Source organism: Hemitrygon akajei, chromosome 23 (assembly GCF_048418815.1).
Source record: "Hemitrygon akajei chromosome 23, sHemAka1.3, whole genome shotgun sequence".
Lineage (NCBI taxonomy): Eukaryota > Metazoa > Chordata > Chondrichthyes > Myliobatiformes > Dasyatidae > Hemitrygon > Hemitrygon akajei.
In genome coordinates, this window is record NC_133146.1 from 63,664,396 (window position 1) to 63,691,504 (window position 27,109).

At 41.0% G+C, this 27,109-nt stretch overlaps 1 long non-coding RNA gene across 1 annotated transcript; it reads left to right on the top strand.

Annotated features, from left to right (window-relative positions):
- Positions 1 to 1,026: 1,026 nt before the first annotated feature.
- On the top strand, positions 1,027 to 26,685 carry LOC140715107 (uncharacterized). Its single transcript, XR_012096061.1, has 2 exons — positions 1,027 to 1,132; positions 25,890 to 26,685. It is a non-coding gene; the product is annotated as an uncharacterized lncRNA (long non-coding RNA).
- Positions 26,686 to 27,109: the final 424 nt, after the last annotated feature.

Sequence of the window (27,109 nt, forward strand, 5' to 3'; positions counted from 1 at the left end):
TTCAATGCTCCGCATCGGAAGAAGTACGCTGATTGTACTTCTAGATCTATAGATGGGATCTCATCTTTGAACGTGTGATCAGAGTCGATAGGCTCCGATACTACGAAGCGTTGAGTGGCAAGTTGTTTTTCCTTCCCTTCATTTTTGACCTGTTTACCGCATTGCATGTAGATTACCACGCACATACGATAAGATGTTTGCTGAATTATACATGTTTCATTATAGAATAATTTCGCAAACCTTTCCCTATTCGCCATTTCTCTCTTCGCTTAGAAAACATTACTCAATACGTTGCAGGTATGTTAAGTTATAGTGACATGCTTAGAATGTTCACTTCTTAAAATAAAAAAAAAGGTAAACTTTGTAGATGGGCTTGGGATTATTCTCCTGGCTTTTAAGCACCTTTAAAGTAATTAGGTTCTAATTACTTTAAAACATAAAACTTCAATATCCCCCATAGTTTATTTTTCTGAGGACGCGCATGCACACATAAGAATGTCCATGGACGTACACAGGTATGTGTCCATAGAATGTAAAGTGTAGCCGTAAGGAATGAGTTGAATGGAATTGGCCCTACAATGCATGCGTTCGCGGATGTTTTCATATAGGTATAGGTCAAAGATTGTTTCATATCTGTTGACCTATAGATTATACCTGCCAATATAGAGCATACTCTTGCGTGTATGTGCACGGCTGCATACGTTTTGGGGGTGATGGTGAAGTATACAAAACTGAATTCAGCTCAGTTTTGTCGTATGCTGGCTGTCAAAATTTTGGTCGTAGTTTCGAACGGACAACGTCGACATATGATCAAGAAGCCCAGTGCTGCAGTAATATCGCGCACCGTTTTCTCATCATTAGGATTAACTTCTTGCAGTTAGAGCCGCATATAACTCGCTAGAAATCCCTGCCAGGCAGTCCTGAGTGGCCCCGATGTAATTGTACGGCCCGCATTAAAGATGGAACCCGATTATGGCGCATAACCTCCTGCTACTGTTTGCCTCAAATTGCAGAATGTTGCTCTGTTGATGGTATCTGGTGGAGAGGACTGTTTAAATTCAGCACATTCATCCTGCGACACTGCCTGTTTAAACACACTGGTTGAAGAACGCTGATGACGGATTTCTGTTCAGTAAGTGAGAAATATTTGCCAACATTCAGACAGGGCGATAAATATTTCATTTAACGGCACAGTGCAATACACCAAGCATTGGGGGGGGGGGGGGGGGGGAGGGAAGGAGAAGAAGCGCGTAATAGAAACACAAAGTTAGAGTAAAATACCTGCGAGATAAGCGCTTGAGAAGTAAAGAGTTTCTTTGCTTCGGGGGAAAGATGCATGATCCGATATGGTGATGGCAATGATTGGAGGAATCGTCGCGGAAATTGCAACCAAGTTCCTCAATTGCAGAACCAATCTATAGGTTGGGTGTGAATAGTAGCTATTATTCAGTTCGAGTTTAAATGCTTCCCTTTGTACAGAACTAAAACCGCAATCGACATAATCAAATCACAATGTTTCTTTGCAAGAGTTTTGAAGCAATAACTTTCACAGAAAGTTTTACTCTGAAATGTATAACCCGTCAGATCAGGTCTGTACAAGCACCGTACCTACTACAGGTTTCTGAGGTTCTGCTTGTAGGTGACACGTCAGCTCCGTCAAACAGAAAGCCCGGCTGAAACGAGGCGACATACAGGTGAGCGAGAGCACGCTAGGCATCTGTTGTCTTCCTCAAGACATTTTGCCAATATAAAACGGCTTAGCAAGGACCGCTTAGTATCAATAAGCAACGAAATTCACTGTCAGCCATCAGTCGGGCTTTGAAATCCTGAAAGGTTTAAAATGTATTTTTAATTAACTTCGGCAACATTGTGCAATGATGATATGCCCTTAAATGAACACCTAATGGTGGAAGAAACACTCCGTTTACAATGTGGAGAACGTTCAGTGGTCCCGGATGTCAACCTCAGTCTCAGTTATTGGAACCCCCACCCCTCCCCCGTTGTTTACAGCGGGACGTGTTGGTGTGCACAGAGAGGCGCGGTCACGCAGAACAAAACTGGCCGAAAGGTAGTAAAACGCACAGCTAGTATTCTTTCACGTCTAAATGCGTCTGGAACAGAGAGAATGATTTTCCCTCAGCCGCTGTCCCTACTTCATCACTACCCACAGAGGTTCACTGATCTCCCGTACTTGTGTCTGGTTACGTACCTAGTTGAAATCTATATTCTGTTCTTTCGTTCTGTAGGTTCTAGAATGAAAGGGGCCACACAGGTAAATAGTTATTAACAAAGGAATGCGTAAATAATTAAATGGCAGCATCTTCGTGACGCGTACATTTATTACCATATTCAGAAAGAGAGTGGCCCTGAGAGCACAGAAACATTTACGCGCGTGACTAAGCGGCAAATGGTGGACCGGCTGATTAGCTGATATTGAGCGAGTTATCTCACGCTTGGAGAGCCACTGTAGGGAGGTTTGAGCAAAGTTACATTGTCTCCCCATGTGGAGAGCCATTCACAAGAAAAAAATATCTTCAAAGCAAATTCATCTTGGCTAGTTTTGATCGAATCACTCTCCTTCAGGAATGTAGTCAAAGACTGGTCAATTGTATTATCTCGAGACTCGTGCACCTCAAAATTTGTCCAGGGATCGGTAGCGCATAGTGCACCATAACTTAACGGTCTTCAATCCCATCCAAATATCGGTTCCTTCAAAGTAGGACCGTCTAATTATAGAAAACAAATTTCATCGCTTTCTCGCCTATAATCTGACATTTGCTGACAACACCACTGTTGTTGGACGGATTTTGGTGGTGATGAATCAGCTTATCTAAGCGAGATAGGACGGCCGGTTGAGCGGTTCCGCAACAACAGCATCTTGCTAACTTCAGGAAAATCAAATAGCTGATTGTTGCCTTCAGGAAGAGCACGGAGCGTGAACATGTACTCGTCTGCATCAGGATTCTGCAATGCAGAGAATCCGCAGTTTGAAGTTGTGTGGTAATATATCAGATGACCTATCCTGGACCCTGCACATAGACGTAATGCCAAGGACAGCCTGCCAGTGTCTATACTTTCTTAGTTAGTTAAGGAGATTTGGCTTGTCACCAAACAATCTAACAAGTTTCTACCAACATACTATTAAAAGTTTCATGACTGGTTGCATCATGGTCTGGTTAGGTTCCGATGCGTAGTGGCCTGAGAAATGGCATAAGGTAGTGGGCTCTGTCCAATACACTCTTTCCCACCATCAGTACTATCTACATGAAGGTAACATCCATCATTAGATCTCCACCATATGGGTCATGCCATATTCTCACAGCTACCGTCAGGCAAAAGATAGAGAAGCCTGAAGACACACTCCACCAAGATGAGCTCCATCCCTTCAACCAACAAGCAGACTGCAGTCACTACATTTTAGCTACACTATGACAGCTTTGCACTAAACTGGACTTTGCTTTTTCCATTCCAATTGTGTTTTCATACAATTTCATTGAAAATAGTGTTTATGTTCTTCTTATGAATGCTATTTATATGATACTCAAATCGATGTATTGAACACAGGACCTGGGATGTTATGTTGAAATTGTATAAGATATTGGTGAGGCCTGATTTTGAATATTGTGTCCAGTTTTGGTCACCTGCCTACAGAAAAGATGTAAATAAGATTGACAGAGTGCAGAGAAAATTTACTGGGACTTGAGGACCTGAGTTATAGGCTGAGTAAGTTAGGCCTTTATTCCCCAGACTGTTGAAGACCGAGGGGAAATTCGATAGAGGTATACAAAATTATGAGGGATATAGATAGGGTAAATGCAAGCAGGCTTTTTCCACTGAGGTTGGGTGTGACTACAACTAGAGGTTATGGATTACAGGAGAAAGGTGAACGTGAGTGGAAACTTCTTCACTCAGAGGGCGGTGAGAGTGTGGAATGAGCTGCTTGTGGAAGTGATGGAGTGGGATCGATTTAAACACTTAAGAGAAATTTGGATAGGTGCATAGATGGGAGGGGCATGAAGGGCTAGGGGCTAGGTGCAGGTTGAAGGGAATAGACAGATTAATAGTTCAGCATGGACTAGATGGGCCAAAGGGCCTGTTTCTGTGCTGTAGTGTTTCTATGACACTCTACCCATAATACTTGGTGCCCCTGATGTTGCTGCCTCTAAGTTTTTCATGTACTTTTGCAGATGACAATAAATTTCACTCAACTAGCCTCATACATACTTGATTTAGGATGATCGGGCTCTTGTCTTGAATGCGGTCTTGGTCTGGATATGCAGCAAGGAGCAGACAAGTGAATTACTGCCTTTGCCACTATGAAGAAACTGAGTAAAAGTATCTTACAAATAGGAAGGAGCATTAATTCTTAAATGTAATTTATTAGTGTACTCACTAAGAATGCCTTGGGAATGATTTATAAAATCTAACCTCATTGCATTATTGTCAATAGTTATTTTAAACTATTTATTTGAAATCTGGATGTGTTGCTCATAATCTGTCCTTTCCAAACAATCTGGCCGATATCAAAGTACTTATTTTGCAATGATTATTTGCAGAACTGTTTTAATTCAAAGGAAATTTTGAAATTATGTTTACATATGAAGTTCATTAACAGCAATCCCTAGGTTTAGAGTTGTGTTCAGCAGCAATTGTTTTATCATCAAATGAGTAACCTCAATCTTTCAGGAAAATTTGACCACATGCAACATCATGTGAAGGATTGGCCTGCTTATTGAGGCTAGTCATCTCAGTCAAATGATATTTCTAGAGAAGTATTTCAAGTGCTTCATTGCAGATCTTTAATCACTTTGGAAGTTGGAAGTGGGGCCGTACCACTGAGAAGGATTGTGCTACACAATTCCAATAAGATCTGGGTAACACTGATTATTGGCTTGTGAACAACAAATAACATTTATACTACTGAAGTGGCAGATTATGACTGTCTCCAATCTAGGAAAGATTCATCGTAAGACCATAAGATCATAAGATATAGGAGCAGAAGCAGGCTCTGCAGACCAGTGAGTCTGCTCCACCATTTTATCATAGCTGATCCTGGATCTCACTCAACCTCATACACCTGCCTTCTCACCATTACCATTGACTAATCAGGAAACTATCGATTTTCACTTAGCCATGGTCTTGGCCTCCACCACAGTCTATTGCAGAGCATTCCATAGATTCACTACTCTCTGGCTGAGTAAATTCCTCCTTATCTTAGTTATAAAGAGTCATCCCCGGGCAATTTTGAGCCTGTGCCCTCTAGTTCCAGACACCCCAGCACTGGAAACATTCTCTCCTCATCCATATTATCTTGTCCTTTCAACATTTGGCAGGTTTCAATGAGATCCCCCCGTGTTCTTCTAAATTCCAGTCCGTAAGGAACCAAAGCTGCCAAACGCTCCTCATATATTAACCCCTCCATTCCCTGATTCATCCTAGTGAACCTCCTTTGTACTCTCTACAATATCAACACACCATTTCTGAGATAAAGGGTGCAAAACTGTTGACAATACTCCAAGTGCAGCCTGACTAGTGTCTTATAAAGCCTCAGCGTGATATCCTTGTTTAAATATTTTATTCTACTTGAAATAAATGCCAACATTGCATTTGCCTTCTTTACCATAGGCTCAACCTGTAAATTAACGTTCTGGGAGTCTTGCACGAACACTCCAAGTTCTCTTTGAATTTTCTCCCTATTTAGATAATAGTTCACACTTTTGTTCCTTTTACCAAAATGCATTATCATACATTTCCCAACACTGTATTCCATCTGACACTTTTTTGTCCATTTTTCCAATTTATCTAAGTCCTTCTACAATTGCAACACTTCCTCAGCAGTACCTACCCCTCCACCTAGTTTTGTAGCATCTGCAAACTTTGCCACAAAGCCATCAATTCCATTAACTAAGCTATTGACGTACTATGTGAAAAGTAGCGATTCTAATACTGACCCCTGAGGAACCCCACTAATCACTGGCAGTCAACCAGAAAAGGCCTCACTTAATTCCCACCCACTGCCTCCTGACTGTCAGCCATTGCTCTATACATCCCAGCTTCTTTCCTATAATTCCATGGGACTTGTTAAGCAGCCTCATGGCAGCTTATCAAACGCCTTCGGAAAATCCAGGTAAATGACATCTATTGTCTCTCCTTTGTCTACCATGTTTGTTACTTCCTGGAAGAACTCTAACAGATTTGTCAGGCAAGATTTTCCTTTACAGAAACAATGCTGACTTTGAATTATTTTATCATTGGTCTCCAAGTAGACCAAAATCTCATCCTTAATAATAGACTTCAACAATTTCCCACTCACTGAGGTTAGACTAATTGGCCTATAATTTCACTTATTTGCGTTCCACTCTTCTTAAAGAGTGGATTGACATTTGGAATTTTCCAGTCCTTCAGAACCATGCCAGAATCAAGTGATTCTTCAAAGATGACCAATGCATCTGCTGTCTCTCCAGCAACTTCTTTCAGAACTCTTTGATGTAGTCCACCTGGTCCAGGTGACTTATCCACCTTAAGACCTTTCAGTTTGCCTAGCACCTTTTCCTTTGTAATAGCAATGACACTCACTCCTGCTCCCTGACACTTAAAGACCTCTGAGACACTGTTTGTGTCTTCCACAGTGAAGATTGATGCAAAGTACATTAAGTTTATCTGCCACTTCTTTGTCCCCCATTATTACCTCACCAGCATCATTTTCCATCTTAGTATCAATCTCAATGACAGTATACCATCAGTTTCTTCAAATCTATAAAGTGTAAAAGGGAGAAGAGAGTGGACATTGGACTGCTTGAAAGTGACGCTGGAGAGGTGGTTATAAGGTACAATGAAATGGTGGACAGACTGAATCAGTATTTTGCATCAGTCTTCATTGTGGAAGACACTAGCAGTACGGTGGAAGTTCCAGGTATCAGGGGTCATGAAGTGTGTGAAGTTACCATTTACTAGGGAGAAGGTTCTTGAGAAATAGAAAGGTCTGAAGGTAGATAAGTCACCAGATGATGTACACACCAGGGTTCTGAAAGAGGTGGCTGAAGAGATTGTAGAGGCATGCGTAATAACCTTTCAAGAATCACTAGACTCTGGAATGATTCTGGAAGACTGGAAAATTGCAGATGTCACTCCACTCTTAGAAAAGGGAGAGAGGCAGAGAAAAGGAAATTATAGGCCAGTTAGTCTAACTTCAGTGGTTGGGAAAATGTTGGGGTCAATTGTAAAGGATGTGGCTTTGGGGTACATGAAGACACGTATAAAATAGGCTATACCCAGCATGATTTCCTTAAGGGAGAAATTTGCTTGACAAATCTGTTGGAATTCTTTAAAGAAATAACAAGCAGAATAGACAAAGGAGAATCAGTTGATGTGTACTTGGATTTTCTGAAGGTCTCTGACAAGGTGCCACACATGAAGCTGCTTAACAAGCTATGATCCCATGGTATTACAGGAATGATTCTACCATGGATAAAGCAATGGCTGATTGGCAGGAGGCAAAGAGTGGGAATAAAGGGAGCATTTTCTGGTTGGCTGCCAGTGACTAGTGGTGTTTCACAGGGGTCTGTGTTAGGGTCGTTTCTTTTTATGCTATATGTCAATGATTTGGATGATGGAATTGATGGCGTTGTTATAAAGTTTGCTGTCGATACAAAGAAAGGTGGAGAGGCAGGTAGTTTTGAGGAATTAGAAAGGCTACAGAAGGACTTAGGAGAATGGGCAAAGAAGTGACAGATGGAATACATTGTCAGGCAGGTTCATGCACTTTAGTAGAAGAAATTAAAGGGTTGACTATTTTCTAAATGGAGAGAAAATACGAAAATCTGAGATGCGAAGGACTTGGGCGCTCTTGTTCAGGATTCCCTAAAGGTTAATTTGCAGGTTGAGTCTGTGGTGAGGAAGGCAAATGTTAACATTAATTTCAAGAGGACTTGAATATAAAAGCAAGGATGTAATATTGAGACTTTATAAAGTGCTAGTGAGGCCTTGCTTGGAGTATTGCGAGCAGTTTAAGCCCTATATCTTAGAAAAGATGTGCTGAAACTGGAGAGAGTTCAAAGGAGGTTCACAAAAATGATTCCAGGATTGAATGGCTTGTCATATGAAGAACATTTGATAACTCTGGGTCTGTATCACTAGAATTCAGAAGAATGAAGGTTAACCTAATTGAAAATTATCAAATGTTGGAAGGCCTTGATGGAGTGGATGTGGAGAGGATGTATCCTATGGTGGGAAAATCTAAGACTGGAGGACACAACCTCAGGATAGAGAGGCATCCTTTTAGAATGGAGATGAGGGAGAATTTCTTTAGCCAGAGAGTGGTGAATCTGTGGAATTTGTTGCCACAGGCAGATGTGTATATCTAAGGCAGAGGCTGATAGATTCTTGATTTGTCAGGGCTTGAAGGGATACAGGGAGAAGGCAGGAGATTGGGGCTAAAAGGGAAAATAGGTCAGCCATAATGAAATGGTGGAGCAGACTTGATGGGCTAAATAGTCTAATTCTGCTGCTGTATCTTATGGTCTCATGGTCTTACTATCATTATCAACATTCTAGGATGAGATTGTGGGAGGTGATGGTCACTGCAGGATTTTTTATGATTAATGTCCCCGACTCTAGGAACTTAATCTGCTTTATCAATAATCAGAATTAGAATCAGATATTATATCACTGGCATAAGTTGTGAAATTTGTTGTTTTGCAGCACCAGTATGTTGCAATATACAGTCATTAAAATCTATAAATCACAGTAAAGATGGAAAACAGCTTTTTTCCCCAGGCCGTAAGACTGCTGAACTCCCTACTGTGCTCAGGTCTAATCACGCATGAAGGACCAGTAGTGTTATACTATTTACTTTAATTTTTAGCTGGCATCGCATATGAACCTTACTATTTGTTAATCTATTTGTGGTAATATTACTTTATGTGTTTTGTGTGTGAGCTATATGTACTGTGTTGTGCACCTTGGTCTGGAGGGACATTGTTTCATTTGCCTGTATAAATGTGTATAATTCAATGACAATAACCTGAACCTGAACTTGAATCTTCAGTCCCTCATAAAATGACAAGCTCAGATATTATTTCATGACTGCATTTTATTCATCTCCATTTCTATCTATTCAGAGCATAAAGTAGACAGCTTTAGGATGGACTGGATGACTTTCAGCCATGGCTTGATGTGTCAAGAAACATTTGTACTGTACATGAACTAGGCAATGAGCATCTCCAACAGGTGAAAGTGTAATCAGCTCCTGCTCCATGATCATTAAAAATTCAACCATAGTTGATGTTTTGCGGATTCATTACTGACCAGAAATTAGAAAATTAATAGGAACATTTGTTTTGCTTTTCCTTGCTTTTCTGCAAAAACCCTTATAGGTAATATGTATGAGTCAGAGCATGGATTGGTGTTTGAGATAATGTTGTCACCATTATTACAGAAACATGGACAAGGCAGTCAGCTCACCGTTCTGCATTACCCATGGTTCTGGTGTGACAGAGGAAGAGGTAAGAGAAGATGAGGAGTTTCACATTTGATTAGGTTGTGTCGCAAAAATCCAGCATCCGTCATGGACCTTCACTATTCAGCTATGCTGTCCTCTCATTGCTGCCACCAGGAAGAAAGTACAGCAGCCTCAGAACCCACACCACCAGGTTCAGGAACAGTTATCATCCCTCATCTCTCAACCATAAGACTCTTAAACCATAAGGGATAACCTCACTCAATTTTGCTTGCCCCATCATTGAAATGTTCCCCTAACCTATGGACTCACTTTCAAATGCATGTCTTGATATTTATTGCTTATTTATTTATTATTATTATCATTCTTTTTCTGCATGCACTGTTTCATTGTTCTATTTCCTGCAACAATAGTTCACTGACCTTGTTGTTATAATAAAAAAATCCTTTTGATCTAAGTAAATTTTATTATTGAAGTATGTACCAGATATGACCTTAAGATTCCTTTCTTTTGTAGGCATTTACAGGAAAATAAAGAAATTCAATAGAATTTATGAAAAAAACTATATGTGAACGAAGACTGACAAATAACCACTGTGCAAAGAACATCAAAAAATAATATCAAAAACATGAATTGTAATGAGTCCTTGAAAGTGAGTCTGTAGGTTGTGAAGCTACCCACCTTGGTTTAGGAGCCTGATGATTGTAGGGTATAACTGTTCCTGAACCTGGCGGTGTGGGACCTAAGGTTTCTGTACCTCCTGCATGATGGTAGGAGTGGGAAGAGGGCATAGTCTGGTTAGTGGGGGTTTCTGACAATGGAGGCTGGTTTCTTGTGGTGGTTTTCCTTATAAGTGTCCACAATGGAAGGGAAGGCTTTTCCTGTGATGGACTGGGCTGTATGCACCATTTTCTGTAGTTTTGACCATTGCTGGGCATTGGTGCTTCTATACCAGGCCATAATGCAGTCAGTATGCAGTCATACTCTCCAATGTGCATCTATAGAAGTTGGTCGGAGTTATTGGTGACGTGTCTTTATAACTGTGATATTGATGGTTTGCAAAAGTGACTTTTTTGCACAAGTTGCAAAATTAAGCATTTTTGCAAAGTTGTTTTTCCAAAGTAATATTGTGATAAAATTCATCTCGGAAATATATCACATTATAATATAACCAATTTTTGTTTTAGGATTTTGAGGCCAAAAGTTTATCTGGCTTCTACCCCCTTTCTTTCCAGTCCTGATGAAGGGTCTTGGCCCAAAATGTTAACTGTTTATTCCCTCCGTAGATTCTTCCTGGCTTGCAAAGTTCCTCCAGGCCAGGCAGCATCTATAGGGAGAAGTGCTGTGCTTCTCCCTATAGATGCTCCCTGGCCTGCTGTGTTCCACCAGGATTTTGTGTATGTTGTTGTTTGAATTTCCAGCATCTGCAGATTTCCTCGTGAAAGTTCCTCCAGCATTTTGTGTACGTTGCTCAATACTCCCAGCATCTGCAGAATGCCTTGTGTTTTGAATTTATTCCACTGTAGTCTTAGCTTCCCATCTTACAGATGGCTTTAGTGTGTGGCTTTTTAGCACTGATGATATGCAAAGCGGGTCTGAGGAAACCGGTCACAAGGATGGTGTCAATACTATTATTTCCTGGTGATTAATTTCACATATTCTGCTGTATGTTGAATGACACATTACATTTCCAGTTTTCATGATTCTCATTGCTAAGGGCATCAAGAAAACAACTTCTTAGAAACATTTATCAATCCATACTAAGTTTATTTATTGAGAATCAGCACAAAACTGGCTCTTCTGGCATCTTGAGCCACACCACCCAGTAAATTCTGATTTAACCTTAGCCTAATCGTAGGACAATTTACAATGACCAATTAACTACTAGCTGGTACGTCTTTGGACCGTGGGAGCACGTACACACACCTTACAGATGATGTTGGAAATGAACTCCGATGTCCTGAGCCATAAGTGTTATGTTACTGCTATGCTACATTGCCTCAGTTTAGCTTCTCAATAAAGCACAGATCTTAAAATATTCATTTAGATATAGTTTGATTGTAACTGCTTAGTAAAATATCAGGAGAGATTTTAATGACACCTTCCCATCCCATTACCATTCTGAAACATTTTCAATTAAGATGATGCTAGGAGCAGGGATAAGACAGAAAGCAATCATGCATTGGAAGAAGGGTTATTACATATGCACCATTTTCCTGTTTTCTCCTTTATTTATTTATTTAGCGATATGGCATAGAACTGGGCCTTTCAGCCCAAAGAGTTGCACCATCCAGCAATCTTACCTATTTAGCACTTGCTCAATCACAGGACAATTTACAATGACTGATTAACCTACTAACCGGTAAATCTTCGTATGTGGGAGGAAACTGGAACACCCAGAGGAAATCTACGCACTCATCAGGAGATTGTATGAACACCATTACAGATGGAGCCAGAAATGAACTCTGAATATGTGACTCTCATTAATCAAAATGGGAAGAACATGTAAATTTGACGGTCATTACAGTGAATCCAGATCTCTGGCACTAGATGGTCATTAGATGGCAATTAGGATTGAAAACTCTTACTGAATTTTATCAGGGGATGTAAAAGGGGCTTGACCCAAACACAGAACAGTGGAGATGGATTAGCAGAGAGCAATAATTTTAATAATAAACTGCAAAATAACATACCACGATGGGCCACAAGACAAGAGTGAATAACTACTTAACATATCAAGCAACAAGGTAATGGAAGGCTAGGAGCAACTTGTTGAGGCTGGCTGGTTTGATGAGTTAATAAGAACTATGAATGAGAATTGGGTTTAATTAGGCTGCAGGTGACGAGTTGGAAACGAGTGGTGGGTGACTCCTGTTAGCTGGCTGGAAACTGGGAGCTGCCTGCCTGTGCAGGCTTGACATTCTTCCTATTCTTAAAAGCTTCATAGAGTCATAGAAAAGTATAACACAGAAACAGAACATTCAGCCCAACCAGTCAGTGCTGCCTACCCCCATCCAATGCTAGCAAACTCTCTCCATATATTAAATAAAAGCTCAAATCACATCAGCTAGAGTTAAGTTTAAATTTGAGTCATATAAGACTTATTAACAAACATCTCTAAGTGCCTGGCAATAAAAACAGATTTCATTGCCTCAGTGATATCAATGGATATGGAGGCTGTGATGGCCAGTGCTATCATGTTTGCTGTTGTGTGCTGGGGCAGCAGGCTGAGGGTAGCAGACACCAACAGAATCAACAAACTCATTCATAAGGCCAGTGATGTTGTGGGGTGGAACTGGACTCTCTGACGGTGGTGTCTGAAAAGAGGATGCTGTCCAAGTTGCATGCCATTTTGGACAATGACTCCCATCCACTCCATAATGTACTGGTTAGGCACAGGAGTACATTCAGCCAGAGACTCATTCCACCAAGATGTAACACTGAGCATCATAGGAAGTCATTCCCGCCTGTGGCCATCAAACTTTACAACCCCTCCCTCGGAGTGTCAGGCACCCTGAGCCAATAGGCTGGTCCTGGACTAATTTCCACTTGGCATGATTTACTTATTATTATTTAATTATTTATGGTTTTATATTGCTATATTTCTACACTATTCTTGGTTTGTGTGACTGTAACGAAACCCAATTTCCCTCGGGATCAATAAAGTATGTCTGTCTGTCTGGATCAGTAATTTGAATTGCACCTTGTACAAGCAATACACTGGCACTAAATACATTCTAAAACATGCACATTCAAGTAATTTTACCATTTCTGACATGTTGCACTGTAAACAATGGCTCATCAATGGCACATTTGACAAGGTTCTACACAGTAGGCTTATTCAGAAAGTCAGAAGGCATCGGATCCAGGGACGTTTGCCCAGATGGATTCAGAATTGGCTTACCTGCAGAAGGCAGTGGGTTGTGGTGGTGGGAGTACATTCAGATTGGAGGGTTGTGACTAGTGTCTGACAAGGATTGGTTCTGGGACCTCTACTTTTCGTGATTTTTATTAATGACCTGGATTTGGGGGTAGAATGGTGGATTGACAAGTTTGCAGACGACACAAAGGTTGGTGGTGTTGTGGATAGTGTAGAGGATTGTTGAAGATTGCAGAGAGACATTGATAGGATGCAGAAGTGGGCTGAGAAGTGGCAGATAGAGTTCAACCCGGAGAAGTGTGAAGTGGTACATTTTGGAAGGACAAACTCCAAGACAGAGTACAAAGTAAATGGCAGAATACTTGGTAGTGTGGAGGAGCAGAGGGATCTGGGGGTACATGTCCACAGATCCCTGAAAGTTGCCTCACAGGTAGATAGGGTAGTTAAGAAAGCTTATGGGGTGTTAGCTTTCATAATTAGAGGGATAGAGTTTAAGAGTCGCGAGGTAATGATGCACAGTTCTGGTTGCCTCACTATAGGAAGGATGTGGAAGCATTGGAAAGGGTACAGAGGAAATTTACCAGCATGCTGCCTGGTTTAGAGAGTATGCATTATGATCAGAGATTTAGGGAGCTAGGGCTTTACTCTTTGGAGAGAAGGAGGACGAGAGGAGATATGATAGTGTTATACAAGATATTAAGAAGAATAGATAGAGTGGACAGTCAGTGCCTCTTCCCCAGGGCACCACTGCTCAATACAAGAGGACATGGCTTTAAGGTAAGGGGTGGGAAGTTCAAGGAGGATATTAAAGGAAGGGTTTTTACTCAGAGAGTTGTTGGTGCGTGGAATGCACTGCCTAAGTCAGTGGTGGTGGTAGATACACTAGTGAAATTTAAAAGACTACTAGACAGGTATATGGAGGAATTTAAGGTGGGGGGTTATATGGGAGGCAGGATTTAAGGGTCAGCACAACATTGTGGGCTGAAGGGCCTGTACTGTGCTGTACTATTCTATGTCCTATGTTCTATTTCTTTAATTGCCTTTCTTGCCATCTCCTTTTTAGAGCCTACGCACACAACTGAGGATCTGGTGAGGCACTGGATGTATTTATGATAGAAAGAACTGTTTAATATTCATGGGATTATTTTGGTTTTCCTACTTCTTGTTATAATTTTCCTGCAGACACACATTAGCTGTTTATTATCTGTTTTTATCAATCATTTGACCTTCAGTAAGAGCAAGTTTACCATAGCCAGTTTAGTGGTAGTGTTCAGTAAGTCAACAACACCTATATTTATAATGCTTTCTGAACACACTGGAACCTTACTCTTGGAACAATTGTAGTTTTTCTGTGCTTTGTGTGGACATGATTAGATTTGAAAAGTGAATGGAAAATAATTTTGATAAATCTGTAATTACTTTTCTAACAAATGTTATTGTTTAGTTGGCACTTCAATAGTTTTCAGTTTAGGCTTTGAATTGAGATCCCTAGTACAGGTTGCTAAATTAGTATCTTCATTACAACATAGGCTATCTGACGATAGGATTAAAGTATATTCCCCTAACAGCACATTGAAGCCTTAAATCTTGGATGAGAAAGGGTTCACTCCAAGTGCAGACGTGCCTGATCTTGATGAGTGCAGGAGTCATATGAGCAAACAAAAAATAGCACATGTTTATATCGTGGTACATGCAATCTTTTATTCTGCAAAAAGACACAAACAATAGCTACAGGAAGTCATTTCACTAAGTAAAATTTTAAATGTTCTGCAACAGTTATGGGACTGGCTAGATTCAATGGGAGACCAATGCAAAACAGATAATTGGCAAATATGCTTCTCTTTGGGTCAAGATCTTAAGTTTATGCCTGAGTCAGGGATTCAATGCAAAAAATGTGGATCAAACATCAATGAGATTAGAAGACAGTTAGAGTAAACTCAATGTTGAATCCAAGTTATGGTTAGTTTATAAATGCCTTTATCTTGAGTTGGTACTAAATACTTATAATACAAGTCTAATGCAATTTAAACCTTCAGATTCAAGTTCTGAAATTATTTTTTTGTGATTACACTGTTTTAACATTGGTTGATAGGTCTGTGTGAGCAGTATGCTGTTGATTAAATGAATTGAGCATCATAAAAAGAATTCCTCGGTTTCAGCACTTGACCTTGCGTGAAATTATGACCCATTGATTTTAAAACCAAACCATAAGCACAAGATTCTGCAGATGCTGGAAATCCAGAGGAACAAACACAAAATGCTGGAGGAACTCAGCAGGTGAGGTAGCATCTGTGGAGAGGAGTAAACAGATGATGTTTCAGATAAAGGGTTTTGGTCTAAAACATGGTGCCATGTGGCACAGTGTGGAGAGTCTGCCTGTGAGAGCTAATGTTTCACAGGCTTTGAAGTTGTCTGTCAATGTGTAGAAGACCAGTTGGCACCACAAGCAATGGCTCAAATTCACCACAGTACCCAGCTGCCCATCTCAGTGCTGAATGACCACTCTGCTCAATTCCACCAATCCAACACCAGCCCTCATGGGCAGCTTCTCCACAGGAACAGTGAGTGATGCATATCCCTGTGGAGTTCAAGGGTTTACACCAGGTTCCCGGCACCTCAGCACAAAGCAATGTGAGCAAATGTCCTTATCTGTGGAACAGCTGCTTATGCTACCCTTTGAGTGTTCAAACTAGCCCAAGAATGCTGTAAGAAATCAATGCTCTGCTGGGCATTGCAAAGCAGGAACCAATGTAAATGCAATGTTTGTTATAGCTTGTTAAAGTATTGTTAAACTGCAATTACTTAGGACCTAGATAAAGGTCAAAAATTTTGTAAAATATGTAATAAGTTTTTTTAAAAAGTTTAGGTACTGATTGAAGAATTATTGTGCAATTACACCATTAACCCAATCACTTTGGAATTTCTGTTTTATGATGATGCACATTTAATATCACAGTATACAGCTTCTGATCTACTTTAGATATCAAAAAGCCATTTGGTAGCACAATGTTTGTCAAATAGCTAAATTGATGGAAGTAGCTGTTGAGCAAAAATTGTTAAATTCAAGTTTATTTCCAATTTATGTTTCCATGGTTTACGGTTTTATCACCAATTTTACTATTGAACATTAAGTATTTAAGAAAGAGACATGAATTTTTTGCAAGGAATTAGCATCACATTTACATTTTCCAGCTCAATGTGTGTTGCTCATTCACTCATTAGTACATTTCTTCCACTCTCAGAAGTAGCCAAAAATGAAAATCAACCAAACCTCAAGAGCAATGAAAACAAACTGTGGAACTGATTGCTCTCTGCCAAGGGTTCCAACATTATCAAAAGCAAACATGTAGGTTCTGCACAATTCTATTTTCAGCCTTATTCAGCTTGCAGGCATCAGTGATTGCAATATTTCCTTGGCTTCCTGAAATTCCAGCAATTTGTTTTATGTGAGACCTAATAATAAGTTCATGTTTAAGTTATGAATTTGAATTTAGTACATAAATCAAAGAAATCCGAAGTCATCACCTTGAATTTCCTTATTGTTTTCAGCACCATTCCCAGAGTTGTAGAATAGCTTCATCAAAGTGATTGTAAAGAATTGGACTTTGGTGCACTAAACCATTACATGCAGTGGCCACTTTATTAGGTACACCTGTGCACCTACTAACTGGTGCGTCTTTGGAACATGGAAGGAAACAGAAGCACCCAGAGGAAACTCACACAGCCACAGGGAGAATGTACAAACTCCTCACAAACAGTGGTGAAAAGTCCCTAATGTAGATTCTATAATGTATCAGCCTTTACCACCAGATATTTCCTACTTAGTGTAAAAAAGCTACCTCTGATATCTCCCCTATACTTTCTTCAAATCACCCTTAAAAGGAATTAGCCAACGTTGCCCTGGGATAAAGGTGCTAGATGTCCACTTTATCTATGTCTTTTATCATCTTTTACACTTCTATCAAGTCACTTCTCATCCTCCTTTGCTGCAAAGAGGAAAGCTCTAGCTCCCTCAACATTTCTCCGTGAAATCTGTTGGGTAATCCAGCCAGCATCCTAGTAAATCTCTCTACACATCCTTTCTATAATGAGGAATTTAGGACATAAAATCCTGTATTACACAGTTGCTTAGGTGAATAACCTCTTATTCCAAAAGTATCCTCCGATGCCGTTGGAATGACTGTATTTTTAAAATATATTTTGAGATTCTTTTTATTTATTTAGAGATACAGCACATGAATTGGCCATTCTGACCCTATGAGCCCACATCCCACAATTACACTCTTAGATGAAAGAAAAATGGAGGGTTATGGGCTATGTCAGACAGAAGTGTTAGCTTGAACTTAAATTAGGTTAAATGGACAGCACAATATTTTGGGTTGGAAGGAATGCACTACACTGTACTGTTTTATGTTCCCACTACCCTCTTCCCATTCTCCCAGCAATAGTCTGGAGGAAAATTGTTGGGAGCAACACGCACAAAATGCTGGAGGAACTCAACAGGTTAGGCAACATCTGTGGAAGTGGATGAACAGTCAACGTTTTGGAGAGATCCTGATGACTGTACATTCCTTTCCACGGATGCTGCCTGACCTGCTGAGTTCCTCCAGTTGTTTGTGTGTGGCTCTGGATACCAGCGACTACAGAATCTCTTGTGTTTATAAATTGCTGAGAGTTTATGAAGAAGTAGTTCAACATAGAAAACATAGAAACATAGAAAACCTACAGCACAATACAGGCCCTTCAGCCCACAATGCCGTGCCGAACATGTCCTTACTTTAGAAATTAGAAATTACCCATAGCCTTCTATTTTTCTGAGCTCCATGTACCTATCCAGGAGTCTGTTAAAATACCCTATCGTATCAGCCTCCACCACTGCCTCCGGAACCCATTCCAAGCACTGACCACTTACTGCATAAAAAACTTACTCCTGACATCTCCTCTATACCTACTTCCAAGCACCTTAAAACTGTGCCCTCTCATGTTAGTCATTTCAGCCCGGGAAAAAGCCTCTGACTATCCACACAATCAATGCCTCTCATCATCCTAAACACCTCTATCACGTCACGTCTCATCCTCTGCTGTTCAAAGGAGAAAAGGCCAAGTTCACTCAACCTATTCTCATAAGGCATCTCCCCAATCCAGGCAACATCCTTGTAAATCTCCTTTGCACCCTTTCTATAGTTTCCACATCCTTCCTGTAGTGCGGTGACCAGAAATGAGCACAGTACTCCAAGTGGGGTCTGACCAGGATCCTATATAGCTGTAACATTACCTCTCAGCTCATAAACTCAATCCCACGATTGATGAAGGCCAATGCACTGTATGCATTCTTAACCAGAGTCAACCTGCACAGCAGCTTTGAGAGTCCTATGGACTCAGACCCCAAGATCCCTCTGATCCTCCACACTGCCAAGAGTCTTACTGTCAATATGATATTCTGTCATCATATTTCACCTACCAAAATGAACCACCTCACACTTATCTGGGTTGAACTCCATTTGTCACTTCTCAGCCCAGTTTTGCATCCTATCAATGTCCCATTGTAATCTCTGACAGCCCTCCACACTATCCACAACACCCCCAACCTTTGTGTCATCAGTGAATTTACTACCCCATCCCTCCACTTCCTCATGCAAGTCATTTATAAAAAACACAAAGAGAAGGGGACCCAGAACAGATCTGTGAGGCACACCACTGGTCACCGACCTCCATGCAGAATATGTCCCATCTACAACCACTCTTTGCCTTCTGTAGGCAAGCCAGTTCTGGATCCACAAAGCAAGATCCCGATAGATCCCATGTCTCCTTACTTTCTCAATAAGCCATGCATGGGTACCTTATCAAATGCCTTGCTGAAATCCATATACACTACATCTACTGCTCCACCTTCATCAATATGTTTAGTCACATCCTCAAAAAATTCTATCAGGCTCATAAGGCATGACCTGCCTTTGACAAAGCCATGCTGACTACTCCTAATCATATTATGCCTCTTCGAATGTTCATAAATCCTGCCTCTCAGGATCTTTTCCATCAGCTTACCAACCACTGAAGTAAGACTCACTGGTTTATAATTTCCTGGGTTATCTCTACTCCCTTTCTTGAACAACGAAACAACATCTGCAACCCTCCAATCCTCTGGAACCTCTCCCGTCCTCATTGATGATGCAAAGATCATTGCCAGAGGCACAGCGATCTCCTCCCTCACCTCCAACAGTAGCCTAGGGTACACCTTGTTCAGTCCTGGAGACTTATGATGCTTTCCAAAAGCTTCAGCACATCCTCCTTCTTAATGTCTATATGCTCAAGCTTTTCAATCCACTGTAAGTCATCCCTACAATCACCAAGATCCTTTTCCATAGTGAATACTGAAGCAAAGTATTCATTAAGTACCTCTGCTATCTCCTCTGGTTCCATACACACGTTTCCACTGTCACACTGGATTGGTCCTATTCTCTCATGTCTTGTCCTCTTGCTCTTCACATACTTGTAGAATGCCTTGGGGTTTTCTTTAATCCAGCTCACCAAAGCCTTCTCATGACCCCTTCTGGCTCTCCTAATTTCATTCTTTTGGCTAGCTTTATAATCTTCTAGATCTCTATCTTTACCTAGTTTTTTGAATCTTTCATAAGCTTTTCTTTGTGACTAGATTTTCAACAGCCTTTCTACACCACGGTTCTTGTACCCTACCATCCTTTCCCTGTCTCATTGGAATGTACCTATGCAGAATGCCACACAAATACCCCCTGAAAATTTGCCACATTTCTGTCGTACATTTCCCTGAGAACATCTGTTCCCAGTTTATGCTTCCAAGTTCCTGCCTGATAGCTTCACATTTCCCCTTACTCCAATTAAACGTTTCCCTAACTTGTCTGTTCCAATTCCTCTCCAATGCTATAGTAAAGGGGAGAGAATTGAGATCACTATCTCCAAAATGCTCTCCCACTGAGAGGCCTGACTCATGTACCAGTTCAAGTACAGCCTCTCCTCTTGTAGGCTTATCTACATATTGTGTCAGGAAACCTTCCTGAACACCTAACAAACTCAAGTCCATCTAAACCCTTTGCTCTAAGGAGACGCCAAACAATATTTGGGAAATTAAAGTTTCCCACCACGACAACCCTTTTATTATTACACCTTTCCAGAATTTGTCTCCCTATTTGCTCCTTGATATCCCTGTTACTATTGGGTGGTCTATAAAAAACACCCAGTAGAGTTATTGACCTCTTCCTGTTTCTAACTTCCACTCAGAGACTCAGTAGACAATCCCTCCATGACTTCCTCCTTTCCTGCAGCCATGACACTATCTCTGATCAGCAGTGCCACACCCCACCTCTTTTGCCTCCCTCCCTGTCCTTTCTGAAACATCTAAAGTCTGGCAGTCTATCACCATTCCTGCCCCTGAGCCATCCAAGTCTCTGTAATGGCCACAACATCATAGCTCCAAGTACTGAGCCACGCTCTAAGTTCATCCGCTTTGTTCATGATGCTTCTTGCATTAAAAGCAACACATCTCAAACCATCGATCTGAGCATATCACTTCTCTATCACCTGTCTATTCTCCCTCTTGCACTGTCTCCAAGCTTTCTTTATTTGTGAGCCAACTGCCGCTTCCTCTGTCTCTTCAATTCGGTTCCCACCCCCAAGCAATTTTAGTTTAAACTCTCCCCAATAGCCTTAGCAAACATCCCTGCCAGGATATTGGTCCTCTTGGGATTCAAGTGCAACCTGTCTTTTTTGTACAGGTTGCGCCTACCCCAAAAGAGGTCCCAATGATCCAGAAATCTTTTATGACTTCACTATCACCCATTTCTGTGGAGCAGAGTGAATTAAAATCTCTGTTTGTATCTCTTTTTTCTACCAACCTTTCGATTTGCTGTTAATAATTATGGTGAAAACTCAATATATCAGTGTTATCTTTCTGCTGCATTTTGGGTAATCACAGTGTAATATTTACATGCAGGTTCCAATACCATAGTCCTTAAGAGTTAAGAGCAGAATTAGGCCATTCGCTCCATCGAGTTTGCTCCTCCATTTCATCAAGGCTGATCCATTTTCAAAGATTCAAAGTACATTTATTATCAAAATATGTATGCAGTATACAACCCTGAGATTCATCTTTCCACAGACAGCCATGAAACAAAGAAAAACCATGGACCTGTTCAACGAACATGCATCATTCTACCTTCAGAATACTTCTTCATTGGAATACATCTATCCTAAGTCTTCTGAATTTCTCCCATAAACTCCAACCACCATTCTGCCACCATCCCTGCTGTTGTCCTCTTCCAATTGACTTTGGCCAGCCCCTTTCTCATTCCCTTTACTCCACTGATACTTCTGACTTCAGTTTCTCCCTCTTAAATTGCAGGGTGAAATCTATCATATTATGATTATTGTCTCCTAAGGGTTATTAAGGACCTTAGCTCCCTGATAACATCCAGGTCATTACACAACACCCAAACTAGAATAGCCCTTTCCTAGTGGGCTTGACCACTAGCTGCTCTAAAAAGGCATCTTGTAGGCACTCTACAAGTTCTCTCTCTTGGGATCCAGCACCAACCTAATTTTCTCAATTTACCTGCATATTGAAATCCCCCATGACTTTTGTAACATTGCCCTTTTGATGTGCATTTTCTATCTCCTGTTTTGGTTTGTAGCTCTCATCCTGGCTCCTGTTCAGTATATAACTCCCTTGCAGTTTCTTAACTCTACCCACAATGATTCCGATCCTATGTCACCTCTTCCTAAGGATTTTATTTCATTTTTTTACCACTTCAGAACCACCCCACTCCCTCAGCCCATCTGCCTGTCCTTTTGATACATTGTATATCCTTAGATCTTAAGCTCCCAGCTATGATCTTCTTTTGGCCACAATTCGGTGATGCTCATAATGTTATACCTGCCCATCTGTAACTGTAATACAAGTTCATCTACCTTAGTCTGTCTACTGCACACGTTCGACTATAACACCTTCAGTCCTGTATTCACCCTTTTTGATTTTGTCTCAGTTACATTGCAACTCATCCTGTTGACTGCAATTTTGCCCTATCATCTGCCTGACCTTCCTCACAGTCTCACTACACACTGCATCTAGTTGTATACCAACTGCCACATCCTCAGCCCTATCACTCTGATTCCCATCCCCTTACTAAATTAGTTTAACCCCCACCTCCAACAACTTTAGAAATCATGCTGACAGGATATTGGTTGCCCTTGGGTTCAACTGTAACCCATCCCTTTATTACAGGTCGTACCTCCTAGAGGAGATCCATAAACCTGCCTCTTGCACCAGCTCCTCAGCGACTCAGTCACCTGCCAAATCATCCTATTCTTACCCTTACTGACGCATGCCGTGGGCAGGAATCCAGAGATTACCACTATCAGCTTTCAACCTAACTCCCTAAATTCTTTTTCTTTAGGACCTCCTCCCTTTTCCTACCTATGTCATTGGTTCCATTATGTACCAAGACTGCTCAACATCTCCCTTTAGAATGCTGTGGGTCTGAACTGAGATGACCTTGACTCTGGCACCTGGGAGGAAAATACCATCTGAGCATCTCTTTCATGTCATATGTGGCCAGGAGCTGATAATGGAGGCAGACTGACACCTTTCATATTGAAAACAAATTACACCCACAAGCCAATTATTTTTAATTCTGTTTCACCCAATGACTTCTCCCATGTAAACACCAACTAAAAACATTTCAAGACCTTTAGCTCTGAAATTCCTGGAATTTTATTTCGGCTTGGATGGCGAGGGGACAACAGAAATTTATGAAAGAACATAACTTTACCAAAATGGTATAGTAATTTCTGCAGCCTTTCAGTCTCTGGAGTGGGTTACCCAGAGTATTTATATCAATGTTCTCTTGCCATCCTGTGAGCTGTCTCAGGTTCTGTTGTGTAACTATCCAAAAGCGCCGAAATTTGTCCAAAGGGAATTATTACATGTTCTGAAGGCATAATCAAGACGCCACATTTATTTTCCCCAAAGTTTATGTGGGTACCTTAAGCAAAGTGCCTTTGGGTCACTTCTCCAGACTGCGCATCTAATGTTAGCTTTTACAAATTACAAGTATTAGATTTCTGCCATGTCTCATCCAACCACAAGACCTTCCGCATCTTTACAGTGTCTTCTAAGTGACACTTTGCAAAGACTTTACAGGAAGGATATGCTTTTTTTCTAGTGTCACATGTGGTGTAAATCCAATACTGCACATCAGGCACCATCCCTACTGTAAAGTATGGCAGAGGTAGCATCATGCTATGGGATGCTTTTCAGCATTAGGGACTGGAAATCTGGTCAGGGTTGATGGGGAGATGAATGCTACTAAATACAGAGAGATCCTGGATAAGAACCTGCTAGCCTCTGTCAGAAATCTTAAATTGGCTAGAAGTTTGTCTTTCAGTGGGACAACAACTAAAGCATGCTGTCAGATCAACCATGGAGTGGCTTCAAGTGAAGAAAATTGATATCCTTGAGTGGCCTCACCAGAGTCCTGACAACCCGACTGGACTTCTCTGACAAGACCTCAAGACTGCTGTCCATCACTGTTCCCCAACCAACCTGGCACAGCTTGAGCAATTTTGCAAGGAGGAATGGACAAACCCTGCTCCATCACGTTACACAAAGCTAATAGAGACTTGTCCAAAAAGACTATTGGCTATAATAGTTGCAAGAGGTGGTTCAACTAAGAACTGAGCAAAAGGGGATGAATACTTTTGAACTGCTGACATTTCGGTTTATGAATTTTTAGTTTTTCATACTTTATAATTTCCTTTTTTTGTGTTCTACTGTGAATAAAATGGAGCATATGATTCACAAATAAAAATCTTCAATTAAATCAATCAAAATCCTCAGCAGTAATATTCATTTATGTGAACAAAGGGTTGGGGGCTGAATACTTTTTCAAGCTACTATATATTTTATTAGCAAATAAAGAAACCATTGGAATAGTCTTAAGAAAGCCCAGAACGCTCTGGAAGTTTGAGCCTTATGGGTGCAAGATGCTTATGATACTGTTTGGAATAAAATGATCAGTTTGTAATTTTGGGGTTGCCTGTGTTGGCGTGTGGCCTAGTGGATAAGGCATCGGACTAGTAATCTGAAGGTCCCTGGTTCGAGCCTCAGCTGAGGCAGTGTGTTTGTGTCCTTGAGCAAGGCACTTAACAACACATTGCTTTGCGACGACACCAGTGCCAAGCTGTATGAGTCCTAATGCCCTTCCCTTGGACAATATCGGTGGTGTGGACGAAGTGTGGTGGTGGGGAAGGCTTGGGCAACTGCAGATCTTCCATACAACCCTGCCCAGGCCTGCGTCCTGAAATCTTCCAAGGCACAAATCCATGGTCTCACAAGACTAACTAAAGAACATCTCTCAGAATTTTATGATTCTTATATGTGGAGTCACCAAGGTAGTTGCATCACCTATCCAAAACCAGTACTGTTCCAGCTTTAGGAAGTGAGCTCCTGTCACTGTGTTATGAATTTGGTTGATTAAGAACATAAGAAATAGGAGCAGGCGCAGGCCATCCGGCCCATTGAGTCTGCCCTGCCATTCAATAAGATCATTGATGACCTGTCCGTAAACTCAGCTCCATCTACCTGCCTTTTCCCCATAACCCTTAATTCCCTTACTATGTAAAAACCTATCTAACTGTTTCTTAAATATATTTAGTGAGAACTCCTCAACTGCTTCCCTGGGAAGAGAATTCCACAGATTTACCACTCTCTGGGGAAAACAGTTTCTCCTCATCTCCGTCCGAAATCTTCTCCCCTGAATCTTGAGGTAATGTCCCCTAGTTCTAATCTCACCTTCCAATGGAAACAACTTTCCTGCTTCTATCTTATCTATCCCTTTCAAAATTTTGTATGTTTCTAGAAGATCCCCTCTCATTCTTCTGAACTCCAGAGAGTATAGTCCCAGGCGACTCAATCTCTCCTCACAGGTTAACCCCTTCATCCCTGGAATTAACCTGGTGAACCTCCTCTGCACCGCCTCCAAAGCCAGTATATCTTTCCTCAAGTATGGAGATCAGAACTACACACAGTACTCCAGGTGTGGCCTCACCAGTATCCTGTATAGTTGCAGCATGACTTCCCTGCTCTTGAATGCAATTCCTCTAGCAATGAAGGCCAACATTGCATTTGCCTTCTTAATAACCTGATTGAGAAAAAGGTTCATAATACCGCCTCAGAGCTGGCACACAACCTATGGTTTACCAGGCAGCAGTAATCCCTGCTCCCTCTGTATTTGGGGAACCAGGGTAGAATGGCTTCAATTCCCATCATTGTCTGTAAAGGGACAGTGACCATGTGACTATGTGGGTTTCCTCCCACTTTCCAAAGAAATATGGATTAGTAAGTTGTGGGCATGCTTTGTTGCCGCCAGAAGCACTTGCAGGTTGTCCACAGCACATTCTCGGACTGTGTTGGTCATTGAAGCAAATGATGCATTTCACTGTATGTTTCAATATACATGCAACAAATGATATCCTGATTAAGGGTTTTGGCCTAAAACATTGACTGTTTACTCTTTTCCATAGATGCTGCCTGGCCTGCTGTGTTCCTCCAGCATTTTGTGTGTGTTGTTTGGATTTCCAGCTTCTGCAGATTTTCTCGCATTTGAAATAAAGCTAATCTTTAAATCTTTGCATCAGCCCATGGTTCATATGCCTAGACTAGACTCTATGTCAAGCTCTGTCATCGCAAGAGGTTATCACACAAATGGAGAAAGAAGTTCAAGATGATGCTCAAAGTCTCCTTGAAGAAATGTAACATCCCCACCAAATGAAATACTTTTGATTGGTTTCAAAGCCAAGAGTGATAAAGCTCTTGATAAACTTGGGAACTTGGCTCCCCTTGTAAAATCTAAACTAATGTCTTTTATTTTCATGTTTGTACTTTTATCCCATTGTAAAGTGCTTTGAATGACATCATCTGTATGATAAGTGCTCTGTAAATACAGTTGTTATTATTATTATTGCTACCTTTTGGAAGCCACTGGTCCATGACAACTCCTAGTGGAAGAGGAGCACTCAGGATGGACCATGTTAGAATGGGAATGGGAATTGGAATTATGATGTTTGGCCACTGGGATGTCCTGCTTTTGGTGGATAGAGTAGAGGTGCTTGACAAGCAGCCCCCTAATTTATGATGGGTCTCACCAATATACAAGAGGCCGCATCAGAAGTACTGGTCACAATAGGTGACCCCAGAATGTTATATACAAAACAATATACATACATGGAAGAACATTGCAATAATTATGGTGAGTTTAAATGACATAAATGCACTGCTCTGAATATTTATGTTGAAATTAAACACTACATTTTCAAAATATTTAAGAATCTATCGTGATCATATCCAGTCAATTGAACAGGCAAGTTGCACAAGATTAGCACACACAGAATGCTGGAAGTATGCAGCAGGTCAGGCAGCATCTACGGAGAGGAATAAAGAGCTGATGGTTCAGGCTGAGACCCTGAAACAGCGGCTCTTCATTCCTCTCCATGCCTGACCTGCTGCATACCTCCTGCATTTTGTGTGTTTTACTCCGACTTCCAGCTTCTGCAGAATCTTTTGTATTTATAAGATTTCCATTAGCACATGAAATGTCAGTGAAATGTATGAGAAGAGCACAAGATGACAAACCTGGAAAAAAATTAAATTAGTCAATGCACATCCTTGAACAATTATTTGTGGAAGAACTTGTAGTGGGAGCTTCAAATAAATAATGGTGGTTCTGGAATACATCAGAGTAGGA